Source organism: Caretta caretta, chromosome 10 (assembly GCF_965140235.1).
Source record: "Caretta caretta isolate rCarCar2 chromosome 10, rCarCar1.hap1, whole genome shotgun sequence".
Classification (NCBI taxonomy): Eukaryota; Metazoa; Chordata; order Testudines; family Cheloniidae; genus Caretta; species Caretta caretta.
In genome coordinates, this window is record NC_134215.1 from 76,900,943 (window position 1) to 76,916,706 (window position 15,764).

Below are 15,764 nucleotides of genomic sequence, written 5' to 3' on the forward strand. Positions count from 1 at the left end.
TACTATTGTGCGAAGCTAAATAATTGAGCCTTGCGTTGCATCACCAGCCAGGTTAGGCAGGGTGACAAATCCCCCTTGCCCCAAAGGGCCATTATCCCCTGGTGACTAATTTCTACTCCAAGTCTGTAAAGCAGACTTTTAAGGTAAATACAATATTCCTTCAATATTACCCATGCACACATCTCACAAAGACTCACTCTTGACAAGTTACCAGCCTTGTTTAGATCCCTTCCACTTTCCTCTTCCTGGGTAAGTGCCCTGTAAGACACATGTGGGGTGCAGTGAGTTTGTCAGGCCTGCGGTGACAGCTGTTTGTGAAGATCAGGGGGCCCTTTGCCAAGGGTTGCTGGTGTCACAGTGAGCTTGGGGTGGCTGACAGTATGGGGCAGGGCATGGAGGCTGGTGGGGCAGGTCACACTCACTGGGCTGGGGGGCACGTGGTGCCGGTATGGGGCAGGGGCAGGTACCTGTCAGTCTCCAGGGCTCGGGCCGCGCCAGGGCCAGCAGCCTCTTCACCTAGGAGTTTCCCCCGCTTACCCGGTGGGCCACTCATCCTCTCAGGCTCCCCGGCCGCTGCTGCCGCGGCCGCCCAGGAGGATGCCGGCGGGTGGCGCTGCCGCAGAGGACACGCAAGGGGCTGGGCTCAGCTGGGGCCCCGCACCGGCCGGCCGAGAGCAGCAGGAACCTGGCGCCGCTCAGGGGGAGCCAGGCGGCCCGAGCCCAGGGCACCTGTGCTCCCCGCCTGCCCCTACTGCTGCAGAGGCTGCTGCAGCCCTGGGCTCAGGCAACCTGGCTCCCCCCGAGCGGCGCCCGGTTCCTGCTGCTCTCGGCCGCCAGGTGCGGGGCCCCAGCCGAGCCCGGCCTCTTGCCTCTCCTCCACGGGCAAGAGGGGGAGACTCCTAGGTGAAGAAGCTGCTGGCCCTGGCGCGGCCCGAGCACTGGAGACTGACGGGTACCTGCCCCTAAGCAATAATGTAAAACAATTGGGGGGCACTGCTTTTTGGTGCCCCTAAATCTTGGCGCCCTAGGCGGCTGCCTAGTTCGCCTAGTGGTTACACCGGCCCTGAGTCTATAGACAAACCCTTAGTTCAACATGTTCTTTGGTGTCTCTGATATCAACCTACTAGTTTTCCAGTTGTCCCAACAGCCTTCCAGGAGAGACAGGCCCTGCATTTCTAATGTAAAACAGAACATCTAAAATAAATATACTAGAATTCTTCCGGCCTTCTTTATCCAGTAGAAGGAAGTGAAGAAAGGCCCTACTCAATTTTTCTTTTCTTTTACATGTCACCCTTCAACTGCCGATGCACTTTTCTGCCTGCGTGGGACATCAAAGCAGCTTGGGCTTTTTAAGAAAACGCATTTAAAAAGATGCAGTTGGGAACATGCCTGCGCCAGTTCGTGAGGGATGGACAACATGAAAAATCTTTCTCAGTAGTTTGCCTACACTGAGCCTTCCAGCATGGACAGACAGACTTGCGCTAGCTCTCCTCAAGCTAGCATGCTAAAAATAGCAGTGTGGATGTTGCAGCATGGGTGGTGGCAGAGGCTCGCTTCATGAGTCCAAGTCCACCCTACCTCCTGAGGTGGCTAGCCTGTGCCACAATGGCCACGCTCCTGTCTTTAGCATGCACTGTGTGTTCTTATCCACAGGACTTTGAAGTACATGCTGTCAAGAACAGGACGAGGTCGTTATTTCTTGTGAACATTATGTGTTTGTGTATAATGGGTTACTTGCATGGGGTGAGATCAAAAGGTTGTTAGACAAAACCAAGCAGGAAAGACAAAACAATGGCAAAGATAAGGTACTGTCATAGGAATCAGAAGGCTCCGTAGAGAACAAAGGGGGAACTATTAATTGGGGAATGTCTCTGCTTGCCTTCCTCCAGGCTGGCAAAGTGTACTCTTTCCAGGCTGAACCTAAGATCAAAGAAGATACTATAACCGTATAGATATACTAGCCTGTAGAAAGGGAGGAGGAAGTTGTCAGTTGCTTCAGGCTGACATACTGACTGTGAGTCAGGGTCTGCAGCAAGCAGGGTGTAACTTAGAATCATAGAGTATGAGGGTTGGAAGAGACCTCAGGAGGTCATCTAGTCCAACCCCCTGCTCAAAGCAGGACCAACACCAACTCAATCACCCCAGCCAAGGCTTTGTCAAGCAGGCCTTAAAAACCTCTAAGGATGGAGATTCCACCATCTCGCCAGGTAACTCATTCCAGTGCTTCACCACCCTCCTAGTGAAATAGTGTTTCAAGAGAATGGGGACACCAAGACTGCGACATGGCTACCTAGGGGTTTGAGAGGAATGCCAAGCATAGCTAAGACAGGGTGCGTATGGGTCTGTGTTGTTTTAAATCTATTTCTCTGAGTGCTGTGCACCTTTTGGCCAATGAATCATACTTTGTTTTGAAGAAGCTGCTTCTGTGTCACTGCAAACTATTATAGTCATAGACGCTGTAAGAGAATCTCTAGCAGGTGCCAAGCAAGCCCACTGGATATAGTACGTACTGGCAACAAGGGGGGTGTAACCCAGAGATCCAGCTGGAGAGTGGCTAGATCCCACTCCAAAGAGAAACATAGGGCTGTCACCTGAAAGGGTGCACTCAGTGAGCTGTCACAGAAGGGGCAGCCTCCCCAGAGACCAGGACACATACTGCATTTGTGTTCCTGTTAAATGATTCCACTTCAAAAGGGCCTTTTCTTAATGCTCCTTCACAGCCATTAATCTGTCATAAATCTAGATTGTCACGAAGATCATGTTCCCTGTGAGAATTTACAACTTTATAATATGCAGCATTTTTGACCTAAGGAGCTTCACAATGTTCCTTTTATCTTAATCTAAAATTCGAGCAGCAGAATACATTTATATGAAGCCTGGCTCTCAATAAAATTAGGCCATTATTTCCTGTAGGGAGATAATAGGGACTCATTGAGCACTGCCTTGGCGCCACCTAGAGGTTCTCCAGACTATCATATGTTACACTGAAATACCATACCCTTTATCAAAGTACCTCCGATACCTGTCAGCCCTTTAAAACTCACCTTTGCAAATGCCAAGCACTCTGCAGTTGCACCACACAGCTCATAAGCAGAAGTGCTCGGGTAGCTTCTCTCAGACGTCTGCCAACAGGCTTACGTAGTGCTTGCATGCCATCTGCTCTTTGTTGATGTGCAGCTCCACATCAAACTCGCTCATATTTATGCTGTCACTTACCATCGGCTACGTTGCAAATGATTTATAAACATGCAAGGCACCGTACCAAGGAAAAACAAAAGGACCCTTTCCCTTTCTGTGACATTACACCCCATATTCTTCATAGAAATATGGTTATGATAGGAATATGGCATGACTAAGATGTACTTTATGCAAGATGGCTCATGGAAGATATCATTGGAAAGGTTATGATTTACTGAATGTGATTATCCAATTTGTATGCTTGTATCATTTCTGTATCTGAAGCTAGGAATATTGACCACATATCTGTATTTCAAATGTGCCACTTTGGGTAACACCCACAACTAGCCCTTCACGTACAACAATAAAAAAGCCCATCAGCAGAGACAATGGACTGTGAAAGAGCTTATTCTTCCTGTGGACACTCCAAACAGCCTGCAAGTAATGGCTGCTAGAACTCTGCAAAGACATGTGACTGAGTCACTTGGTACTGGAGCCCACCTTGGCATGCCAGTGTTTTTCCCCTGGAAGACAAAGTGTTCCCTGCCATACACAAAAGCTATATAAGGCAGGGGAGTGACATCGTCGTGGTTCTCCTCTGCCTCCCCACCCAAAGAGACACTGGGAATCACCTGGAAACAAGAACTGAACCAGGGAGAGAAGAGTTGAGCCCAGGCTGGAAGGGTGTCTAGCCGGTGGGTAATAGAAAGCCATCGCACCGCGCCTGGGGGAGGTCGCCGTGAACTGTGCCATCCCCGGTACTGACAGCCAGTTGCGACCTGACATGGTAGTCACCGACGAGGCCCAGAAAAAGATCATCCTCGTCGACATCACGGTCTCCTTCGCGAAGAGGACCCCGGCCTTCCAAGAAGCCCGGGCTTGTAAGCTGGAAAAATACACCCCTCTGGCCGACACCCTGAGTGCGAAGGGCTATGAGATGCAGATGAATGCCCTAATTGTCGGAGCCCTGGGCGCTTGGGACCCCTGCAACGAGCATGTGCTGTGGACCTGTGGGATTGGTCGACACTACGCACGGCTCACGCGGCACCTCACACCTCGGACACCATCCGATGGTCCAGGGACATCTACATCAAACACATCACCGGCCACCGACAGTACCACGAGGTGTGAGCCGGTACAACATTATGCATCCACTATGGGAAAGGGACTGAGAGGCTTTTTCCACTGGACCATATGAACTGGAACCATAAACTCACTGAACATTAAATCCCACCAAATGAGGGTAGATCCATCCCCATCATCGTATCTGCTCATTATACTGCACACCTGAACATAGCCATTATATGGACAACATACCCCCATATCTCAATGTCTGTACTTTGACCGGTTAAACTTTTATCCCCAATCGGGGAGATTGCAGATTATGTATTCCTTACGCCACCAGCTCCTAAACCGAATTTCGCACCCCTTGATAATCTGTACCTTATTCCCTGATAACCAGAAACATCTATGCTTGAACTCTGTACCATTTTCTTTTTATTTCAACATTATCTTAATAAAATATTTGAAGTTTCAATCTGCAGACCAGTGCAGCCAGCTTTCAAGAATGTGCCTGAAACAACATTTAGGGTGAGAAATTACTATTTGTAGCCAATTTCCTTAGTGTATTAAGTTTAGTTTGCATGTTTTGTTTTATTTGCTCAGTAATTTGCTTTGTTTTGTTTGCTATCCCTTATAATCACTTATAATTTCTAACTGGGGGGCAAGAAGTAAATATCTCTCTTCACATTGAGGGAGAAGGCGAATTTTTATGAGCTTGCACTGTGCAGTTCTTTCTATACAGCGCAAGACTATTATTTGGGTTTTTTTCCCCAAAAGGGGTGTGCATGTGAGTGTTGGGTGAATCCTCTCACACAGAGCTGATTTCAGTCTGTGTCTGCAGCTGGGTGTGGTCCTACCCGTGTGTGTGTGTGCTGCAAGAGGTCGGAGAGACTAATTCAACAAAACAGGGAGAGGGAATCCAGGCTGGTGGAGCAGGATGGACTCAGTGTAACCCCAGTAAATCAAGTGGCATCCCGGGAGGGAGGGAGGGGGGGTGGCAACCAGTAACACCTTCCATGACCCTACAGATAAGTGGGGGATAACAAACACAGCACATGCTTGGAGGTTTTCCTCGTGGCCCAATTTTGAAGCAAAAATTATCGTCATTTTATCTGGTGGATTAGCATTGAAAGGGGGAAACTGTATGAAAACCAGTAAGTATATACTAATAACATTATTTAATGGGTTTCTGCTCTCTTGTGTTATTCTTATTTGTTTTATGGCAGTGTTTTTCCCCCAGTTAATTATGAGTCATGTTTTTGGGGTGAAAATAATTTTTATTGACATTATTTTCCTGAGCTCTATTAAAAATCCCAAGACCTTGGAAGCACTATATTCTTAGGGAGCACCTCCTAGATGACATGGGCACATAAGAACAACCATACTGAGTCAGACCAAAGGTCTGCCTAGCCTGTCTTCTGACAGTGGCCAGTGCCAGGTGCTTCAGAGGCAATGAACAGAACAGGCGATCATTAAGTGATCCATCCCCTGTCATCCATTCCTGGCTTCTGGCAAACAGAGGCTTAGGACACCATCCCTGCTCATCCTGGCTGATAGCCATTGATAGAGCTATCCTCCATGAACTTATCTAGCTCTAGTTTTGAACCCTGTTATAGTCTTGGCCTTAACAACATCCTCTGGCAAAGAGTTCCACAGGTTGACTGTGGGTTATGTAAATAAATACTTCCTTTTGTTTTAAACCTGCTGCCTATTAATTTCATTTGGTGACCCCTAGTTCTTGTGTTATGAATAAATAACTGCCTTATTTACTGTCTCCACACCAGTCATGGTTTTACAGATCTATATCATATCTCCTCCCCCCGAGTTGTCTCTTTTCCAAGATGAAAAGTCCTAGTCTTATTAATCTCTCCTCATATGAAAGCTGTCCCATACCCCTAATCATTTTGTTGCCCTTTTCTGTACTTTTTCCAATTCCAAGATATCTTTTTTGAGATGGGGTGACATCTGCACGCAGTATTCAAGATGTGGGCATACCATGGCTTTATATAGAAGCAATACGATGTTTTCTCTTTTATCTATTCCCAACATTCTGTTTGCTTTTTTGGCTGCCACTGCACATTGAGTGGATGTTTTCAGAGAACTATCCCAAATGATGCCAAGATCTCTTTCTTGAGTGGTAACAGCTAATTTAGATCCCATCATTTTATATGTATAGTTCAGATTATGTTTTTCAATGTGTATTACTTTGCATTTATTACCATTGAATTTCATCTGCCATTTCGTTGCCCAGGCACCCTGTTTTGTGAGATCTCTTTGTAACTCTTTGTATCATCTTGAGTAGTTTTGTATCATCTGCAAATTTTGCCACCTCGCTGTTTACCCCTTATTCCTTTATGACTACGTTGAACAGCACTGGTCCCAGTACAGGCCGCTGGGGGACACCACTATTTACTTGTCCAATTCTGAAAACTGACCATTTATTTCTACTCTTTGTTTCCTATCTTTTAACCAGATACTGATCCATGAGAGGATCTTTCCTCTTATTCCATGACAGCTCAGGAGTGAATGTAAGCTGCTGCCCTGAGCTGGGAACCGTTTTCAGCACCATAGGATTGTTAAAATGTGAGGATTTTCAGTGTATTTGTTCCAAAAGTGAATTACACTTTCTTGCTTAGGGAAGGAAGGCACTAGGCCATCTTGGTTAATCTGGGAACACAAAATGTACAAGAAAATGACTGACTATCTGGTTAGTTAGTTTGCTATTTCACTGGTAATGCTGAGGGGCAGAAAATCTGAAATCCATCTTAGGTTCTCCCCTTTTGCCAATGGCTGGAACTCAAGAACTGGTTTTCTCATCAGTGCTTGTAATTTTCTCATTAACTAACATCCCATTAGATGTCCCACACCTAATACTCACCTGGAAACGAGTCTTTCCTTTTATGCCCCTTTCATCTTAATATCACAGAAAATATAAGTTCCTCTGTTCCGAAAAGACCAGACACCTAGCACGGGTTAGTTCCTTCTTAGATCAGTCCCTTCCCGTAATAAACTTATGTAGGCTTTATTACGTCAATGACAATGAAGAGAGAGGCGGAGGAGAGCTGGGGCGGGGGGGTGCGAGGAGGGCTGCCCACACCGCAGCAGGTAACCTGGGGGGCATGCAGGGGAACCGCTCCCCGCCCCAGCTCGCCTCCACCTCCCTGGGCCTAAGCGCCAAACCGCCGCCTGCTTCTCAGCCCTCCCCAGCTTCCCATGTGAACAGCTGATTTGCAGGAAGCCAGGGGGTGGAGAAGCAGAGCGGGGCGGTGCGGTTAGGGGAGGAGGCGGAGGTGAGTTGGGGCTGGGTGCGGGGCAGGGAGCTGCCAGTGGGGGCTCTGCACCCACCAAATTCTCCCTGTGGGTGCTCCAGCCTTGGAGTACCCAGGGAGACAGCACCTAAGGCACCACTTTTGATGTGATCAGTGGGGGGAGCGGCTGCTCCCCCTGCAGCTATGCTCCCCCGCCCCTAGGAGCCAGGGGGACCTGCCGGATGCTTCCTGGGAGCTGCCCCAGGTAAGCACCGCTGGGACTCCCCACCTCACCCCCCGGCAGGTCCCTCCGGCTCTTAGGGGCAGGGTGGGCAGCCACTATGGTGGCCCACGAGACCCTCCTGCCTGGTTCTGGGGGCAATCAGGGGACAGGGGAGGGGGGTGGAGCGCGTCAAGGAATGCGGGGGGTTGGATGGGGCAGGAGTCCCAGGGGGCAGGGGTGGGCAATGACCCCCCTCGTGGGGTGAGGAGGGAACCGGTTGTTAAGATTTTGGCAGCTCATCACTGGCCATACATGAAAGCTCTTGGGGCCGTTTTACACTTCCATATGCACTTTGCTCATTGGTGCTTGAGCTAACGTTTGGGCGACAGCTGTTCTAGCTGGCATATGACATTATATGCCTGTCCAGTGCAAGTGGAACTAAATATTGCAACCTATAAATCATTTAGATTACAACTACTTCTGACTTGATCCATGATTTGGGATTGATGAAAGCAAGGCACAGTGAAATCATTGATGTGTTTTCTCGCCTCGCTTAGTCATATGGGTTATTAACAAGAAAAATGTAGGCTAGTGAACAGTCAATTAATGACAGGGGGAAATAAAACTCATAAGCATTAACCTCTTATGCAGTCCTAATTCAAATTAGAATGTGGGTTAATGGCATTTTCTGGGCTGTCTTTTTAATATAAATCAGCCCTTATTGACACACAGTACTGCTCAAATACTGCAAATCACCTATCAGTCAAGTTGAGATAGGTTTTTTTATATTGTGCCCATCACCATAGTATCTGGGTAGCTCTCGTACGATTGCTCAGAAGCACTCTGCTTGGGGAACTTTTGTGGGCAGCACCAGAGTGAACATTAGCTCTGCTCCCTATCCATAGGATCCACAGCCAGGTCTACTGTGATGCCTGCAAGAAAACAGCTGACTAATGAGTAGCTTGAGATGGAACTGGGTATTGCCTATGGATCTCATAAGGAAAAAAAAAAAATCTAATCCTCACCTTCATTGCTTGTATGTTATAGCCCTTCCCCCATTCTTCTTCTGCCTGTCTACATTGTAAGCTCTTTGGATTCGGCCTTTGGTTATGTTCACAAAGGCCCAGATCTTCAGAGGTTTTAGGTTCCTAACTCTCAATGGAAGTTAGGCACCTAAATACCCTTGAGGATCTGGGCCAAAGTACCTAGCACATTGTGGATGCTACTGGAAGCAGACCGACAATAAACAGTCATAAAAATCAATAGCGATAAGACAGTCATAATGGTGAGGTCAATGGGTCTTATTCCTCTTTCACTTACTTCAGTGTAACTCCACCAACTCCCGTTAGTATGCAAGAGAGGAGAAGCAGGCCCTAGGTTTCCACTTGGTACAGTGACGTAGTGGGAGTCTGTGCTTGTATTTCCAAGCAAGCGCTGAATGTTCTCCACGGGTGAGCATATTCCGTTCTCGGTGTGTGTTAGTGCGGAGGCTCCAGTTGCTGTTTAAAAGACTCAGAGTTCAGTGTAGATTGTTTGACCCAGTTGCTTCGAACATGACATTTTTTGTTGCTTTTTTTTTTTTTTTTTTGCGGGGGGGGGGGGGAGGGTGAGGAAGGATTATTTTCTCAGGCATTGTTTGCAGCCATCTGCATGCTGGCTGCTTGAGAGTACTGTGCAGGCGGGAAGAGAAGAAATGTTATGCCTCCCAGCACCCTGGCTAATCTATTCCTCACAAAATTCCAGTGAAACTGAAATCTTCCTGACCAAAGCATTTAGGAGAAGCAACTAAACACACGGAATCATGCAGGATATTACACATTTTACAACATATACCTAATTTACAAATTTTGGGCCTTGGGCCAGGTTTTACATTGAGGTGACTCCATTGAATTAAGTGAAGTTACTCCCGATTTACACCAGAGATCGGAATCAGGTTCTCTGAATTCAGTGTGTATTTCTAATCAAAGCTATTTATAGTATCAGTCGAGACATGTTTTTGATGGGCAAAATGTGGACATTTGATGAAGTTATTTAAGTCGCAATGACCAGAATGCTGAAATAGGGTATCCACAAAATGTAGAGCTAAGGAAACCCCAAAGAGGTTACTTTAACCTAACTGTACTAACCAAATGCCCCTTAGGCTGAGTATCTCTCTTTCTATGTGGATAGAATTTAAGTAAGTGAGCATATGTATTTAAAGGAAAAAAGCCACAAAGGTTTCTCTGAGTGTAGAATGAACTGCTGCATGGTTGCTAGCAGCATGTCACGTCTCTGCTCTTTTAAAGCCATTTCTGTTTGAGGGACTGGTGACTAGAGCGGTGGAATAACCAAGTTTTTTGCTGATCACACTGAAAAAAAATCAGATTTTTTTTCTAACCTTTTAAAGAAATTAAATTCAAAATTCAAAACACAAAGTTGTTTCAAACTGAAACACGTTTTGTTTCACTATTTTTGAAAACTGAACATTTCAGTTGGGGGCTGTGTGTGTGAATTTTTTTTTGTTTGTTTTTGACAGAAACAATTTGATAACAAATTTGCAAGTGACCAGACTCTGCATTTTTTGATAAAAAAACATTTTGGCTGGAAATGTTCACCCCTTTCTAGCTGGCTAGTGTCTAAATATCAGTGCTGCCTTCTGGATGGAACATCAAGTCTGCTCAAGTGTATGGCCCTAGTGACTGCAGCCCACAGAGAAGGGAATCTCTATTACTAGCAGGGTTGGTGGTGATTGCCCTCTCGCTCAAGTCGCAGGATCCTTTGCTTATGGAGCACAAGTTACTGAGATGCATCCCTGATGTCATTTAATTGCAGCTGGTGACTTTGCTATCAGTTGTTTGTAGATTCTGAATGTCTATCAGTGATAATAAGTAATAAAATATATAATAATGAACCCTAACATCCTTTTTAACCACCGGCCAGTGCTTGGGTGATGGGGTCACAGCCCTGGACCCACCCTTTGGGGGTGTAGAACACCTCTGACCATGCTCACCTGCCACAAAATGCTAGCACAGAACTGGCTGTCCTCACCCTGGGAGTTCCCAGAGCCCTCCCTCAACCCCACCCACATCTAGAATCTAATCATCAGTAGACAGCAGGATAATACACGTTGTAAGGAGAGTGATCACTTTAGATAAGCTATTACCAGCAGGAGAGTAGTTGGGGGGGGGGGGGGGAGAAAACCTTTTGTAGTGATAAACACCCATTTTTTCATGGTTTGTGTGTATAAAAACATCTTCTGTATTTTCCACAGTATGCATCCGATGAAGTGAGCTGTAGCTCACGAAAGCTTATGCTCATGTAAATTGGTTAGTCTCTAAAATGCCACAAATACTCCTTTTCTTTTAGCAGGATTTGTATTTCCCATGACCAGGGCATCCCAAAGTGCTGAGTGCACAAGGCAATGGGCATTAGGTGAGAAATACGGGAGGGTAACCACAGTCACCATCCTGGACTTGTAGGGCCCTTTCCACTAGGACTAGTCTGGCTCTTAAAGAGAGTGGGTGCCATGTTCCTTTCTTAACAGGGAAATGCTGCCTGTGGATCCTTAGCCATGTGTGTCTGGTTTAACGTTAGCCGAAGCCGAATTACTTAAAGAAGAAATATGGACTTTAGTCTTCTTTTTTAAAAACAAATCTTTACAAAAATGGTTTTTAACTTTATACTGCACATTTTCTTGGGACTGTCCCAGACCCTGGAGTCCTTACTCAACCAAAACACCCTGCACTTGCAGGGGCGGAATCTGCCCTGGGTAAAGACCAGAGGAGTCAGCCCATCATATTTTTAACCACTAATACATTTTAGTAAGATCCAATTTTTTTCTCCCCCCCTTTGGAGCAATTGGTAAGTTCTGAAAAGCAGGAATGTTCTTGGGAGCAAACCCATCTTGAATCACATTCAGAACAAGAGTCAAACATTTCTTGAATAACCTAAACATGTGGTTGCAATCCCTGATGCTGGAGCTTTTAAGTATTGCCAACACATATCGTTCCCCTTCAGATGTTCTCGCAGAGCTTTAATAGGTGTCCACTGCATCCTATGGACAATGTCCAAATGAAGAACTGCTCCGTTTGCATCTGTTAATGATTGCTGTGGCAAACAGGCATTTGGCAAAGGTAACACCAATATGCAACCAAAGGTTGCTTTCCAGCAGCACTTACTAGGGTAATTGTCCAGGCCGCTATCATCTGTCAGACTCCATGGGCCTCAGACTAGTCCCAGTTAGGTCAATGGGAAGTTTTCCATTGACTGTAATGGAAGCAAGGTCAGGCCTTATATGTCCTCTGCCTGATAAAGGAAGTCAAAATACTTCCCATAAAATCCCCAAGGAATGTGTAGTTTTTGTGCAATAGTGCCGTTATAACTCTTGGAAGGCAATGGATGGGAAATCAGCTCAGGACCTAGTGCTGTAGAGGGAGGCAGCTTGCTCATGTAGAAAGCCTCCTAGGCACTGAGGGGGCAACATGCAGGGCAGTGGCTCTTGCCCCTCCTTTACAAAGATATAGACTGTGCCATATTCCTCCCCCAGTGCCGCCCTCCAACTGCTGATTGGTGCACAGAAGCCGAGGTTCCCCCTTGCCCCTGATTCGCTCCCTCTGGAGCTCTGGAGGCAGCACTGGCCAGCCTGCCCTACCCTGCACTTGCCAGACAGATTAGGGTTGCTTCCTGTGTTGCTGTGCTGGTGTGGGAGGCGGCCCAGGGCTTCCCAGCTCGTGCAGCCATAATCCTGGCCCACGGTTTGCAGACAGCATCCTAATGTTCTGCAATGCAAAGGATGTGCCGCAGCTGCTAAGACCGTAGCAATTCCGGCCAACACATTCAGAGCAAATCCCAATGGATAGCAGTGACATAACCTTTGCGTATATTCCAATAGCTTTCTCTACAGAGCCTGATGTGCTGAGCTCGTCTGAAAGTTCTGGCCGAAATTTCTCGCTGTCTGGCTTCACTGGCACCACGAAATGAACGGCTGAATCCTTGGTACAGTCTGGAGTACGATACGCTACCGAGACACAAAGGGAGGCCTTGATGGGGCTTGTGCTGATGCTGGGGAAAGGACCGATGAAAGTATCACTTGATTATTCAAGTCCAATCCCCCCAGGACCGTAGCGTTTTAGCTGAACTTGCAGAGAATTCTCTTTCTTGATGGCTCAGCTTTGATTTTCACTCTCAGAGTCGGTGATATTGAAACACGGCGTGACAGCATCTCATAGCACTTGATAATTACGTCTGGTTCTTCTTCAGGCTCTGACAGTCACATACTAAGAGAAAACCCAATCTGTTATTGTGCTTTTCTTTTGTTACCTTGCTCTCCTTCCTCCCTGCTGGTTCGTCTCATCCACCTGTTATGCCTTGTTGTTGAGGTTCTGATCCTGCAACTTCTTGGATGGAGGCTGACTGATTCTTGTATGTGGAGCCCTGTTGAAGCCAATGAGACTGAATGCAGGGGCTGCAGTCTGCGCCGGTAGAAGTTACAGGATCAGGGCCTTAGCTTATAAACTCTTTGGGGAAGGGACGGTCATTTACTGTACGTTTGTGCCGTGCCTAGCTCAACTGGACCCCAACATGGCTGAGGCCTCTAGACGTTACATAATAAAAATATTAGATAGTAACAGTAATCATTAATTAATAAAGAATGTAGAATATGAAAATAAGATCCAGGATGTGAGAAAAGCCACCACTTTAAGAGGAAAATGTCCCACTCAATCAATGACCAGTGAGCAGAGGCATCATTCTGCGTAGGAGCCAGACAGAAGTTGACATTTTTAAGAAGAGTACGCCTCTAACGGCTTCTTCTGCTCTTGAGAAGGAATGCAAGCAAATGGCACCTGCTCTTTGCAAAGTCAAGTCTCGGGGATGGATCCAGAGGCTTGCACTTTGGAAGGATGGAATGGAATGAATCAGGCTTATGCGTGTGGAAGCAGGAGCTGTAGTGAGAGATAGCCAGGAGGTGTCACTGTTACAATGCACTGCACCAAACCCGTCTCAGCTGGAGGATGACTTTATAGCTACTACAACCAGGGCTTTCTTCTTTTAGCCTAGTCTTTCTTCAGTTATTTAAATCCCTTGGTTACTCTGTCTTAGTTTTATAATGAAAGTGAACCTGGCAGGTATGTATGGCATTTTTTGATATAGTAAATATTGCTGGATTACAAATTCAGGGCTAGATTCTGATGACGTTACGCATGAGTTAGGTACCTTCCTCCTTGAATAATCCTATTGAAGTCACTCAGTTACTCATGGAGTAAAGTCCCATTCAGTGTGGGTAAGGCAGTACTTAATTTGTAATGAAAAAGATGCTGGGACTCAAGCAATTAGGGGTCAGGGTCAAGCAATTTTTTTTACATTCATAACTGACGCAGCAAGCCCAGAGGTGCTGGGGCTATGAACTGCCAAGCCTAAAGGTGCCAGGCTCAGCCCTGGCAAGCCCTGGCGCAAATTAGGCACTGGAGTCAGGGTATCACAATTTGGCCCTCAACAACTTAGGGCTGTTGTTTGATGTTCTTATTTGACTTCCTGACTACACAGGGAGAAACCTTTTTCCAGTTTGCTTGAGGAAGGATTAATAATCCTTCCTGTAAGGGAGGGAGTGCTGTCTAATGGTGAGAGCAGAGGCTCGCAAGTCAGGAAATTGAGGACTTTTGTTTCTGGCTCTGCTACTGACCTACTGTGTGACCTGGGATAAGTCACATAGCCTGTCTGTGCCTCAGTTACTCCATCTGTAAAATGAGGGACATAATACAGACCTGCTGGAGCTCACAAGGGGGCTGGCAAGGTGCTTTGAAATCCTCCCTTGGAAAGGGCTGAAGAGGCACAAAGTATTATTCTAATGGAATTGGATTGTTCACCTAAGTTCTGGCAGCCTTTCTGATACAAAAAATGAATGGCAAAGTTAGGGAAGTGAATCCCGTAGGTCTAAATCAGCGATCAGAACATGCCAGCAACACTTAATTTGCTTCTCAGCAGAATAGCTACAGCTCAGCGTTCATCTGACCTCATTTATTCTCTCTGAGGTTCCACAGGCCCAGCTGATGAACAAAGCATTGAGCTTGCCTCTGAGGAGCTCAGAAGCAATGTTTGCAGAATGGGAATGTTTTCAGACAGCAAAGCAGCAGTAACTTGGCGCTTCCAGTATTTCTGGCGGCATTGTTTTCAGAGCCGAACGCCTTGTCTTCTGCTCAGGGAAATCATAGGGCTTCAAAACTCCCAGTGCTCAGGATGTGAACTCCCATCAGTGCGATTTAAACTCAAAACCGTGGCTTTTAAGTCTCCAACTGCAGCTGGAAACGTTGAGCTACTGAGAGAAACAAGAAAGAGATTAAGGAATCAGTCCAGTCATCAGAAATGACGGGTATCCATCTAATTACATTGAGTGATGGAAAACAAAAACAATCCCCTAAGAATATTTACAGAGAGATTAAAAACAAGTAGTTAAACCTCTAGATAAAAATCATTCTCTCTAACTGTGGTAGTTACTTTAACTGGAAAATGCAATGAATGCAAGCCACCACGGTTAATGAATACAGCTGGACCAGGCATTGTACTGCTGTTGCAGAGTTGTATGTAAGCAGCTGAACTGCATCTCTCAACTTTGATCGGAGACTTTGAAGCCAAAAGAACAGCTTTAAATTCGAAACTTCTGTTGGAGTTCATACTTCAGTTGGGCAGAAAGCCAGGAAATGCAAAGACTTATGGCATTATGAGTCTCGTGTAGAGGAAAAGGCTGCAGGGAATAATTTAAGTTTGTTAGCTGTAAACAGAGAGATTGAAGTATCTGCCTTCTTTTCCTTTAAACCATCTTTTGGGGACGAGAATGGGGAATTTTAGTGCTCATAAATGTTATACCGATAGCATGGGCTAAAGTCAAAACATTGTGCTGGCAGATATAGTATGTTTCCAACACACGGCTGTGCCAAGGTGTCCCGCACCTGACCCTGCAACATTCCTACTCTTCTAGTCTTAGGTCTTTCCGATGAAGAAACTGACCAACCAGGCTGAATGCCAAAATGTCAAATAAGGACACTTGAAACCACTAAATGACCACCACTGAAGGCACCTGA

At 46.3% G+C, this 15,764-nt stretch overlaps 1 protein-coding gene across 1 annotated transcript in view; it reads right to left on the bottom strand.

The window, feature by feature from the left end:
* Positions 1 to 10,858, bottom strand: part of LYSMD4 (LysM domain containing 4) — a 29,446-nt gene extending 18,588 nt beyond the window's left edge. Inside the window, exon 1 of the mRNA XM_048867298.2 lies at positions 9,031 to 10,858. The gene's annotated coding sequence lies outside the window, so the exon portion shown is untranslated. The remainder of the gene's footprint in view (positions 1 to 9,030) is intronic.
* Positions 10,859 to 15,764: the final 4,906 nt, after the last annotated feature.